We start from the raw sequence: 13,767 nt of genomic DNA, 5'->3' as shown, positions 1-13,767 counted from the left end.
TTGAAAAGAAGTTGCATAGTTACCTTGCCATTATTAATCACTGCCTCTATTGTCAAAAGCTATTTTCAGATATTTTATCTCATTCTATCTAAAAATTATTCTGATGTATTTATGGTTTGCTCTTCTTTTGTACTACAATTTGGTACATGAAAATGGTGCTCTACAAATCAGGGAGTAGTGAAAGTAATAATTTGTCCACGTAAATTAGACTCTGATGTACTAATATTCTCTAATGTCTCTCATATTCGTCTTTGCATCACCAACCACTGTGGATTTTTTCAAATGTGCAAAGAAAATTGCAGCTATTTAAAATAACCTAGAGAGGGAGAATGATAGGCAATATCCTAACTACCTTAGCCCTTTACATTTCAACAGCCTTGTTGCCAAGGAAACCACTTGGGACTTTAGGGAAATTTGTGGATATTTAAAATGGATTGTGCCTGTACACAGATAGACACTTGTACAATTCACATTGCAGAATAAAAAGCTTTCAGCCCTGCAATATTAAGCCTGGAATTTCAAGGACTGAAAATGGAAAATAACAAAATGCAAAGGTTTTTCACTTATATGCCAACATGTATGCTGTTTATAGTATTTCAGATTATTATTAGGCTTGGCTGTTAAAAAATAGAATCTATCTAGAAGAATAAACAATACAATATAAACCTCATAAAACTTACACTTTTATTTGCATTCGTGATTTGCAATTTTAACATTGCATCACCATTTTAACAATTAGTTTCCAAGGTATGTTGCTGTTTTTAAAATCTAAGCAGGAATGCAGATAAATTCCTTGCTGACTTGGCTGGAAATTGGCTGAATTCTATATAAGTGCAGACATGAATCTTTATTCATAATACTGTAAGTAAAATGCAGACATTAGAAGGGAAAGAAGCTAGGCTGACATACCAAAACCCCTTGAGTGAGTTTTTCAGTTTCTATGTGTTTCTGTCTGCCTTCTTATTTTTATTCCTTTACAACTTTCTACGGAAGATGGGATATTCTTAGTGGAAAACTGGCTGCAGAATAGAAAGCAGGTATACAAATGGACTTTCATGTATTATTTTCACATATACTCATTGTTAATTTTTGAACCTATTCTCAGTCTTGCTCTCTCTAGACATGCAGGATGACTTTCTCATATTCTCCTTACATTTCCATCATATGGGAGATTCAGCTTTACCCCACCAGTTCATCTTAATGAATTCAAGAGCATCCATACAGAAGGTCTGCAAAGCAAAATTCTCTGGTCTGACAATATATATGTTTGTTTTAACAAAGATTTAGCTGAGGGATGGTGACATGGGAGCTCTGACCTTTGATAGTTCCAGAGTGTGAACAGTGAAAATTAATGAAGTCAGAAGTAAAAGACTGAGTAATGGTTAATTTTAATGTGCCAACTTGACTGCACCAAAGTTGCCTATGTATTTAGTGAAGATTTATTCCAGTTGTGTCTGTGAGAGTGTTTCTGGAGGAGATTAACATTTGAGTTGGTGGACTGAGTAAAGCAGATTGCTCTCCCCAGTGTGGATGGGCATCATCCACTCAGCTGAAGGCTCTCTAGAACAAAAAGCTAAGTAAAGGAGAGTTTACTCACTCTATCTGACTGACTTTGAGTTTGGACATTGGTCTTCCCTTGTCTTCAGCCTCACGCTAGGACTGGAACTTATATCATTAATTCTCCCAGTACTCTGCTGTCTTCAGACCTTGAGACTACTCAGACTCTATAATTTCATAAGCCAATGCTGTATAAATTTATTTACACACATATATATGTTACGTATATGTGTATACACACACACACACGTTTTATATTTATGCATATATACATAACATTGCCTATATATTTATATATTTTTAAATTGTGTATGAAAACGTATTTCCCTTTGGTTCTGTCTCTGTCTGGGGAGCCAGACTAAGACATATGTATAACTTATTAATATACAGTTTCTGTATCTTATAATAATTCAACATTATGAGGTGTTACAATTTCAATCACATTCATTCATGGACATGAGCTTTCGGCAGAAGACAAACATTTATATAAACATAACTTTTAGATACTAGCTGAAGATTCATAATGAACCCAGCTAGCTAACTTACCTATTCTAAATTTTTTCTAAAATTATTTAAATAATAGAAACAATAGAGATATCATGCATCAGGCTCCAGAATTAACAGAAAGTATAATTTACCTAAAAATAACATGGAGGAATTTCAGCTAGATATCTTCCAGATAGTGTTCAATCGAAAATTTAAAAACAACAACAACAAATAAAGTAAAAACAGAAAGACAAGAGAGGAATATTTGGATGCAGCAAATGAACGTGACTGCTAGAGGCAGGAGCTAGAAAGAAGGGTAACCAGAGAATATTTGCCTTGGAATTCCTTTCTCCAGTAAGGATAGGAATATTAGAACGTATTCTATAGGGAACTCCAGAAGCATCTCCAAGTAGAAAACCCAGTGGGCATCAATAGCTGTTTTCTGCCCTCCTCAGCATATCTGGGCTTTTCTCTGGATTAGCAGGCCTGCTGCAGGCTACAGTGGGCACTAATACCAACTAGACTTTGAAGAGAAAAGGTTAATACATGCACTTGATTTTGGAGATATTGGTTACTGATAATCATTCCACCACTTGTGTGTGGGTAGAGAAGGAAAAATCATAACACATAGCATGTAAAAAGAGTACACACAATAAGATGAGGTGAGCTCAGCCCCTCAAAATCAGAGGAAAAAACCTACTTAAAAAGTTTTTTACAAACCTACAGAATAAAGAAGTAGATTTTTAAAAGTGCCTGCTTTGTCTTGCAGTAAAAAGAAAAAGAATTGAACACCATGAAACAAGAGATGAAAGATGAGAGGATAAGACAACAGACTGAGATATAAAATGGAGCTAGCTGGGAGCCAGACAGAAGGGCAAAGGAGCTGAATGAGATAAGGAAAAAATGAAAGGAAACTCAAGATACAATAACTAATTTTAAAACTGCTTTGAAAGCAGTAAAGAGAAGAATCCATACTGTAAAAACCGAATTGGTGATGTGGAAGCTGAACTTTTGAGCCTCTTAATTTTTTTACTATTCAGCAATAAATTGCTCAGAGTTAGGCCATGTATTTAAAAATTAAAAACATAAAATTAGCCATAAAAATGAATGAATGAGAATTATGGCAGGAATTGATATATTTTTAAAGAAACAAATAAATAAATTTTAAAATGACCACTTTATTAAAAAAAATAGGAAAGCACAATGTAGCTGAGAAGCCTCTAAGTAGTATAGTTAAGCAAAAAAGAAAGAAAGAAAAAGAAATCTAAGATACATAAATTTAAAAAGGTTAAAAATAAGCAAGGGGAAAGAAACAGATATATGGAAACATAAGAAAGAAATGCCTATGCTAATACTTTTTAAAAGCTTAGTGAATCGCAGTGTTATAGGAAGGTATAAATTAACAAAAACGATCTCCCCAATGTTTAGTGATTTAATAGAAAAATAATAAAAGATATTTGATAATTGATATTCCAGATTTCCCAAGGAAAGTTTTCAGATTCATTTGGTATTGTAATTTCTTCGAAATCCACCAGAAACAAAACATTTTTTCCTGGAAATGGTTCCAGGGCATAGAAAAAGAAGAAAATTGTGTTAATTTGTTTTTAGAAGATAACATAACCCATTAACCAAACACAAGACAGCAAAACCTAAAGATAGAACCTAATTAAGAATATTTGTAATGAAAAACTAGAAAAGCAATCCAGAATGTTGTCAGTCAAGTAATAAAAACATAACCAACTGGGCTCTAGTCTAGTTTGATAATGGAGAAACAGTATAAGGAACCCTATTAATAAGTAGTAATATCAGATAAACAAAGAATAAAAATGGCATCATCATCATAAGTGCTGAAAAGGATAAAAGTGGTATTTGCCAACAGAAAAACAGAGTCTATTAATAATACAAAGACAGCGCAGAAAACTCTTAATATTTCAGCCGTGTCAATTCTTCCTAAAATTACCTTCAGATTCAGTTCAATCTCAGTTTAAATCTCAGCACGTATGGAAGTGTGTGTGTGTGTGTGTGTGTGTAAATCAACAAGCTTATTCTAAGATCTATATCAACAATCCAAGAATATATAAGCAAATGTAGAAGAATAAAGTTGGTGGATTTTTCATTCATTAGTAATATACAGTAAAAAAAAAAAAAAAAGACAGTGGGGTGTTTGCACAAGTATAGGTAAGTAGAATAAAAAAACAGAGCAGAGTGAGAGAGCAGGTTAAGAGTAGTAGAAATCAGAAAGAAGTGAGGGAGTGTCTAGGGTATTTCAGGCCCTTACAAGGAATTTGTCTTTACTCTGAATAAGATGGGAAGCCATTGGAGCACATTGAACATAATGATAAGATCTTATTTATGTTTTTAAATGACCACTCTGGTTGTTGTGTTAATAACAGATAGTACACAGACAAGGATGAGAGCTGGGAAATCAGTAAGAAACCTACTGCATTATTCAGTTAAGAGAGAATGATGATGATGAGAGGTTGTACACTGCATATATTGCAAAAGCGAAGTAAGAAGACTGCGGCTAATGAGATATAAGGTATAAAGGAAAGAGCACAGTTAAAAACTAGGTCTAGATTTTTGGCTTCAAAACAGGTAGAAAGATGACAGTGCTATTTAGTGAGTTTGAGGCAAATTAAGAGGACTGAATTTGAGAAACAAAAATCAAAATTTTTCTTTGATGCCTGCTCTGTTGGGATCTCATTACTTCTCGAGCAGAAATCTACAAATCCAGAATGTCAGGAGGAAAACTCAGGAGAATGCAATTATCAAGAGTATAAGTTAAGAAGAGATAGAATTTGAGGACTGAGTGCAGAAAAAAAGAGACAGATTCAGGAAAGTGACACAGGAAGTAAACTCCACAGTTTACTTAAAAACATAGTGAACAGAAGCAAAGTAAAGAAACTTTCCTAAGAAGAAGAAAAAGATCAAACTGTCAAGTCTTGCTCAGGTTAAACTATGTGAGCCCAGCAAGATGAATATTAGATCTGGCAAGTGGATGTCATTGTTGATCTACAAAACTTCCTGTAGAGCAATGGGGATGAAATTCTGATGAAAACATGTGAAAGAGAGAATGAGACACTTCCATTTCTAGTCATGTGGTTGACTAGATTTTGCAGGAAAAACAAAAACGTTTTCTAGAGCAGAACACCTAAAAAGATTGCCTAAAATATAAGTAACATCTTTCAAAGCATGGCTGAGCTGTCAGTAAAGTAGAGAAACCACTTTGGGAGGACGAGGCGGGTGTATCACGAGGTCAAGAGATCGAGACCATCCTGGTCAAAATGGTGAAACCCCATCTCTACTAAAAATACAAAAAATTAGCTGGATGTGGTGGCGCGTGCCTGTAATCCCAGCTACTCAGGAGGCTGAGGCAGGAGAATTGCCTGAACCCAGGAGGCGGAGGTTGCGGTGAGCCGGGATCGCACCACTGCACCCCAGCCGGGGTAAAAAAAAGTGAACCTCCAACTCCTCAAAAAAACTCATGAAAAAGTAGAGAAACAACTAAAATGAGAAACAACAAAGATTTGTCATTGCAAAAGAGTATGCCCTAAAGACACTGCTCTACTCTTGAAGCCTAAATCTGGGTTTAATGACCAATAAGCATTAGGAGACAAAGACAAATTTGAGGCCTATGCAAGTTGGAAATCAGGATTAAAAACCAAGTATTAAGCCAGGATACTCAGTGGATGCAGCAGTAAAACATTTACTTCAAACACAAATACTTGATTATATTAGTCTTTGTCATAGCTAAGAGGGCTGACGGAGAAAGAAACTTATGAGAATTCCTAAACAAAAACCAGTATATATGTGACCTGAAGACCAGAATGTACACCCTCTGTGTAGCCCAAGCCAAAATTTACAGTGGTCACACACTTGAAGTGTCACCAATCACCTAGCAAAAGCAAAGTTAAATTCTCACTGGGAGAGTATATTGTAATCTGTATCATCTGAGAATTTCAACAGATTTAAAAAAAGCAGCATGAGTGGTCTCTCTCTCTCTCTCTCTCTTACACACACACACACACACACCCACCACACTCCTCACAAGAAATCAAGCCATCAAGTACAAAAGCCAGCAGAAACAATAACAAGCAGAAACAAGGCCCGTGAAAACTGCATATTTTGGTATGATCCCATTCATAATATAAAATGAACATTTGTCAAACACTTTAAAATACTTGTTTCTGCTGGTTGTTGTTCAAATACTTTAGATATAAAAGAAGGAATTCAGAAGTAGAGTAAAAGTACGAGACATTACCAACAGCAACCTGGATATTTTTTAAAAAGAACTAAGTAGAGCATCTGGAAAAAACATAACAATTGAAATTAAAAAACAAATTTTTATAGTAGAAAACAGATTAGACACACTTTAGGAGATTGTGATGGTCAGTTTTATGTGTCAACTTGGCTAGTCATCTCCAATTACTTAATCAAGGTATATTGTTGTGAAGGTATTTTGTAGCTATGACAAAAGTCTATAATCAGCTACCATGAAGTAACAGGGATTCTTCTATGTCATCTTGGCTAGATTTATGTGTCAACTTGGCTAGTCATCCCCAATTATTCAATCAAGTACCAATCTAGGCTTGTTGTTATGAAGGTATTCTGTAGATGTGACTCAAGTCTGTAATCAGTTGTCATGAAGTAATGGAGATTTTTCTGGACAATCTGGATGCACCTGAGTAAGTCACATGAAAGATTTTAAGAGCAGATCTAAGGTTTCCTTGAAGAAAAATAAATTCTGCTTGTGGAACAGGAGCTGAAGCACATGTTAGGATGTTACAACCTATCCTTCCTAACAGCCTGCTCTGTGTATTTGAACTCTCCTTGCCAGCCCCAGCATCTCATAAGCCAACTCTCTTCAATAAGTCTCTTAACACACATTGTCTTACATGTTCTATTTCTTTGTTTGCACCATGGGACTGATGGAGAAGTGGTTAATGAACTGAGAAAAGATGCAAAACTCCCCGAATGTAATACAGATATGGAAACTTTGAAAGTAAAAGATACAAAGGATAGAAAATAAAATCCAATACACATTTTTGTTATATTCAGAAAAAAACAATAAAGAGAATAGTCAAATGAAATACAGAAATAAATATTGCCTGTATTTTTACCAGAATTGATAAAAGATACCATGAAGGTTAATTTTATGTGTCAACTTGGCTGAACTATCATGTCCGGATATTTCCTCAAACAGTAATCTAGATGTTGCTATGAAGGTAATTTTTTTTGGCTGTGCTTGATATTTAGCTCACAATACTTGAAGCAAAGAAGGTTACCATCTGTACTGTGGTTGATCTGCATCCAATCAGTAGAAAAGCATAACAGAAAAAACTGAGGACCACTGTGAAAGAGGAATTCTGCTTCCAGACTGTCTTTGGACTCCAGCTTCAATGACAACTGTTCCCTGGGTCTCCAGCCTGTCAACCTACCCTACAGGTTTTTGACTTGTCAGTCCCCAAAATTTTGTGGGCCAATTGCTTAAAATAAATCTCTTTCTCAGTCTCTCTCTCTCTCTCTCTGTCTGTCTCTTATATACCTTACTAAATGTCTTCTCTGGTGAAACCTGACTAATAAAGATATTAAAATTTAGATTAAAGAAGCTAAAAATTTCAGGATAAAATTATATTCACATTTCAATGAATCTACAAATCTCCAAAGGCAAAAATAACATTTCAAAAGTAGTCAGAAAAAAACTACCTACAAATGAACATTAATTAGAGTGACAGTAGAATTCTCAAGGCAAAAATGGAGCAAATGAGAACTGGAATTTTTTTAACTTAAATAAAAATCAATACATACAAAGTCTTCAAAGTCTCATAAAATATCTTCAAAGTCTCATAAAAACAGCAGTAAACAGTATTGTATAACTTTAAAAATTATATTTTAAGGAAAAGGTGAAGTGATTATCAAAGGGGAGAAACAGAATATATTCATTAAGAATGGACATTCACTAAAATAAAAATCTAATGGATACACTTCAGAAAAAGAAAGAAAAATGGTTCTCAAAGGGAATGTGTGAAATGTTAGAAGGAAAGATGAGAAAAATTAAATAATAAACTTCATTATGATCCCAAATTATATGGCTGATTAAATGATAACGATTATGCCTAATTTTTAAGCTTAAAGAATAGGGGAGGGATAGTATTAGGAGAAATACTCAATGTAGACGACAGGGTAATTGATGTAGCAAACCACCATGGCAAGCGCACGCCTATGTAACAAGCCTGCACATTCTGCACATGTACCCCAGAACTTAAAGTCTATTAAAAAAGGAATTATGACAGAAGAAAGAATCCTGACAACCATAGCAAACAAATCAGAAGAGATTTAATAAGAGCAAAACATTTTCTCAGAAGAGTAAATATATTGATGAAATTACATTATTTTAAATATACAGGCTAAACTTTCTAAGAAGAAAGTAGACTAAAGCATGTATATTTCTAGCAGATAAGGAAAAGACAAAGAAAGAGGAAGTAAAAAAGAAAGAAGGAAGAGAGAGACGGAAGAAAGAGTGGAAGTAGAAAAAACAGAAAGCACAAGAGATGATAGATGGGAATATAACAGTAATCGCAATCCATTTAAAGGAACAAAAATCTTCAATTGAAAAATTAGAAAGTAAATTAAACTGAGCAATGTACTGTAAATGAGAAACATATTTTAAAAATAAAGACCCAGAAAAGATGAAAAATAAAAGTCTGGGTAGAATTAGGAAATCAAACTACATAGGAATTTGAATCAGGGAAGTTCAAGATAAATAAAACTAAACTTATGATAAAGCTGTAATTCTAAAGATACAATGAGAACTCTATAGGGTATTGTGTTAGGATTCTCCAGAGAAACAGAAAGAGTAGGATATACATAGATATGTAGAAAGAGGTTTATTATAAGGCATTGGCTCAGAGGCTGTGGAGGATAGGAAGTCCCACAATTTGCCTTCTGCAAGCTGGACAGCCAGGAAAGGCAGTGGTGCAATTCCAGTTGAATTCTGAATGTCCAAGAACTAGGGATCAATGGTCCAGTCCCAGTCCAAGTCTGAAGGTCTGAGAATCAGGTGTGCTGATGTCTGATGGCAGAAGACAGATGCTCCAGCTCAATCAGAGAGTGAATTCACCTTTCCTCTATATTTCTGCCTTGTGTGAATCCTCAATGGATTGAATGGTGCTTACCTATATCGGTGAGGGCAGATCTTCTTTATACAGTCTACTCCTTCAAATGTTCAAATGCTAATCTCTTCTAGAAACACCCTCACAGACATACCCAGTGGTAAGTTTTTTTTTTTTTTTTTTTAACCACTTATCTGGGTATCCCTTGGCCCAGTCAGGTTGACATATAAAATTAACCATCACAGGCACCTATGGCAGAAGAACATCCAAGAGAAGACTAAGTTGGGGGATCTCAAGGCTGGATGACAGATGTCATTGAAGAAGCTGTGATTGCTCGCCATGGATGGTGCAGTTTGCTGCTCCTAATTCACTGTGAAAGCAGAGAAAAATCCTCCATGTACAGGTGAGCTGAGTTGTTAGGTTGGTATGCAGCAGGAGTAAGGGCATTGGGAGCCTACTATCTGGGAGCACGTAGTTTGTGTCAGGAGAAACACAGGAAATCAACCCTCTGAAATGCAGACAAGCCAAGGCTGGTGAACATTAAGCTTACAATTTTCTGTTTCACTTATCCTTAAACTCTAATGGAGTACGGGCAGTCAGGTATTGTCAGAGGATGCAGTAGTGAGTGTGTAAAGTGCCCTTGCCCTCATGGGACCAAACGTAATGTAATGTTTGGCCCTCTGAAAAAGTAACAGTATATTATTATTTATGGGTGCATTTGTTTATTTATTTATAATTTTGGAGACAAAGTTTCACTCTGACACCCAGGCTGGAGTGCCATGGCATGATCATAGCTCACTGCAGCCTCAACCTAGTGGGCTCAAGTGATCTTCTCACCTCCAGCCTCCCGAGTAGATGGGAGCTGTGCCACCGCCGTGCCTCACTATTTTTCATTTTGTAGTTGAGACATGGTTGCACTGTGTTACAAAGGCTGCCTCAAAATCGTGATCTCAAAAGATCCTCTTGCCTAGGCTTCCCAAAGTTGTGGGATCACAGGCGTGAGCCACTGCACCCAGCCAAGAACAGTATATTACACTCCAGAAATAACACTGTATCCCATATTAAAGACAAGTAAATAAATTATCCTTTAGCTTTGATCTTATCTAATTTAACATCACAATTTATTTACTTTTCAGGGAATCAATTTTCTCTCTTTAAACACCGCTGCTTCTCTTCTGTGAATGATCTCCAACATTTTTTATATGACTGTAGCGCAGTAAATGTAACAGAACACGTAAGTAAATGAACATTGACATTTTTATCTGGTTCATTCTCATAAGATTCCTCTTTTGATGTGTTTAAAGAGGGTTAAACTTCATGTCCAACCTGTCCTTGCCAAATCTGCATTTGTTCTGGAGTTTGTGCTTCTTTTCTCCTGTTTTATTTTTTCCTGCTTATATCTTAATTGGAGAATTGTTGTTTACTACAACATAATTGAAATACTAAGTAAATCATTTTTTAGCAACATTTGATGTCAGAGGACACTCTTAAAGTAACATTCACATTAGACCAAGTTTTTCCTAAGTCATTCCTTTTGGTATTTGCCTTCAAGTTATGTTTATGACTCATCGAAGAACCAAAAGGAACGTGCTCCAGAGCAGGATGTCATTTGGTATAGAATTGAGAACCTTCTTAAAATTATATACACATATGTATTTTATCTTATGGGCTCCTTTTGCCTATGTAAACTGTCTGTGACTTATGTTCTTGGCAAAGCTAGGTATTGTACCTGAAACATTTCTAGAAGATCACTAGATTGATTCTGATTATTTTATCATCTTCACAGTTTTACACATTGAACTTCTCTAATTTACAGAATAAACTTTTCTTGCTTCTTCTAAAAATGGGAACAGCATTATCTTCTCAAATTCTCCCAGAAATTATCAAATTTTTATTATCTCCCATCTTCTAAGTAATTATTTGATTAAAGCCTAGTGTAGATCTCTGACTTTCTCTGTGTCACCGCAGGCACATTTGATTCAGACCATTTTTTTTTTTAAACAAATCAGATAATAAAAGGGGGAACCAAGTACTGACTACTTAAATGCTAAGTGTTAAGAAGTACACTACATGATTTGCATAAACTGAGTTTAATCATCTCAGCATTGTATCAAGATATTAATTATGCTCATTTTATAAATAAGGAAATTGATGCACATAAAGGTTCAGAGGCATGTAACAGAATGACAATCTCACGTATTCCTTGCTCCAGTCTGTTCACTTGATTATTACTAAGTTTTTTCACATCTTTTTTATCACTTTTCCAAAAAACATACAAAGAATGCTTAAGATTTTTGCCATAAATCTTACACTGATTATATATATTAATATATGTATATCATATATAAACAGATATATATATATATATATATATATATATAGAGAGAGAGAGAGAGAGAGAGAGAGAGAGACCTTTTACAGTTTTATTCCTAAATTCAAAACACTTCAAATATTCTTTAGAATCTATTTACCTATTATTTTAGAATATCTGAGGGAACAGTACTGTGTTTACCTTCAAGGAATGTTTGCCATACGGGTTTTCAGAACACTGGAAGGTTCTAATCTTGTCTCCAACACCTTTTTCTTGACTGATCTGGATTAGTCACCTGCATTCTCTCTGAGACTCAGTTTTCTCATAGACCAATTAGAGAAGATGAACTTGAGAATCTGAAGCCAATTTCAACTCAAAAATTCAGTGTTGTTTTGCACTTTCTTCACTTAGACCAGTGAACTATTTTTTTACAGCCATAAAAAGTGATTGAGATGGGCTTGGCCTAGTCCATCCAAACCATTGCATGTGTATATATATATATATATATATATATATATATATATGTAGATATAGCCAGGTGGAGAAGGAACTAATAACTGACAGCAACACAGGACATTTATGTGGATCTTTATTTTCACGCAGCACGTGGGCAAGTGGAGAAGGTGCAGTTTTATTTGACGAATCCAGAGCACAGCTATGTGTGTGCTCTCATTGCTCTACTTAAAATTCTCTTATGTTTTGTCCAAAAGTGACCTGTTCTATTTCATATATGAAAGCTTCACATTAAAAGAATATGAGGTAGCAAATATCTTTACTGAAGCGCTCTTGGCAGCTGAAATCACTGACAACTTCCTGGCTGTGATTCATAATCTATATTGGTGCCTTTGAGACAGGGGGCTATTGATTTTTCCCTGTCTATAATCCAAGACCATATACACAGCTTGTTAGACATCTGTGGGAATATAAACTGAGTTTTGATACAAGTTAGGAAGGTTCTCTTAGCAGTGCACTTAGTTTTTGTCTTAGAAAAATCTTTACACAACTGTAATCTTGGTGAACTTTTTAAAAACAAACAATTCAATATAAGCCAGGTCACAGACTTTGAAATAGAGAATAGTGTCAATGTTTTGTTGTTGTTTGGGTTATTTATGGAGGTATGGAGGGAGGTGGTGTTTTGTGTCTAGAATTTAAATGAAATTACTTTCTCAAGTAATCAGGATTAAAACTGAGACCCAGTTATTTTGGGTTTGGCCATGATTATGTAATACCATGGGCTGCTGGTTCTTTCTCTAAACCCTGGCTAAGCTGTTGGGGAAAATATAAATATAGAAACAAAATGTATTGCTACAGGTGGGCCAAGAAGATAAAATATGTTTAAAAATGTACAAAAATAGACAAAAGAAATGCCAAGGCAAGAGCAGCAGCAACAACAAATTAGAAATATCTGAGTCAATGGATGATTCCTCTGAACTACTATATGTGGGACTGCAGAGAATGGTTCAAATTGCTAGATCCAACTCCAGAGAGTTTTTAAGTTAAAAAATACTATAAGATTCTATTCAGAAAAACAAAAAATGAAGAAATGATAACTACAAAGAGAATTACTGGCTTAAACGTCACTGTGACACCAAGTTTCAGAGAACAGAATTTTCAGGGTAATACATTAATTCACCACAAACACATTTCACTGTCAGTCAAGGCATTGTGGTTGTGAAAGTGACAAAAAGACATTCTCATATAGCAAAAAAGTCACCTGTAATCTTTAACATACAACTTGGAGATATATTCCAGCTAAAGAAGATAATAAAACTTATCATTGCACAGATATGTTAGAAAGTTGTGATATGTTAAGAATTGACACTTACTTCTGTCTTATCAGAATATATCCTTGGTAAATAATCCAACAAATTCAAATATTATATGGGTAACCCTGTTATTATGTTAGGCAACAAACAAAAAACCAGACAAATAGATATTAAAATGCTATAAAAAACATTAAAGCGACTACAAATTATATTGACATTCAAAGTTATTTTCCATGAAGTGGAATTTTTATTGATATGGAAAATATTTATGATTGAATCTTAGGTAAAATAACACAAAATTTACATATAAGTTTTTCATAATATCAGTAACAGTTCATAAAAATATTGCAGGAAAACATAACAAAGCATTTGGTTACCTATCCTTATAATTTTAAATAATAAGGAGTGTTTTTAATTTTTACTTTATAGTTTTCATACTTTTCTACGGGAAGAATTTTATAATTGATTATAATAAAAAAAACTGTTTTTAAAAACTGGGTAAAAGGATTTGAAGAAAACACCTAAGGAGACTCTA

This window comes from Sapajus apella, unplaced genomic scaffold (assembly GCF_009761245.1).
Source record: "Sapajus apella isolate SASKATOON/1434 unplaced genomic scaffold, GSC_monkey_1.0 scaffold3, whole genome shotgun sequence".
In the NCBI taxonomy this organism is placed as follows: domain Eukaryota; kingdom Metazoa; phylum Chordata; class Mammalia; order Primates; family Cebidae; genus Sapajus; species Sapajus apella.
The sequence above is the reverse complement of the archived record's forward strand: the minus strand, read 5'-3'. Positions refer to the sequence as shown.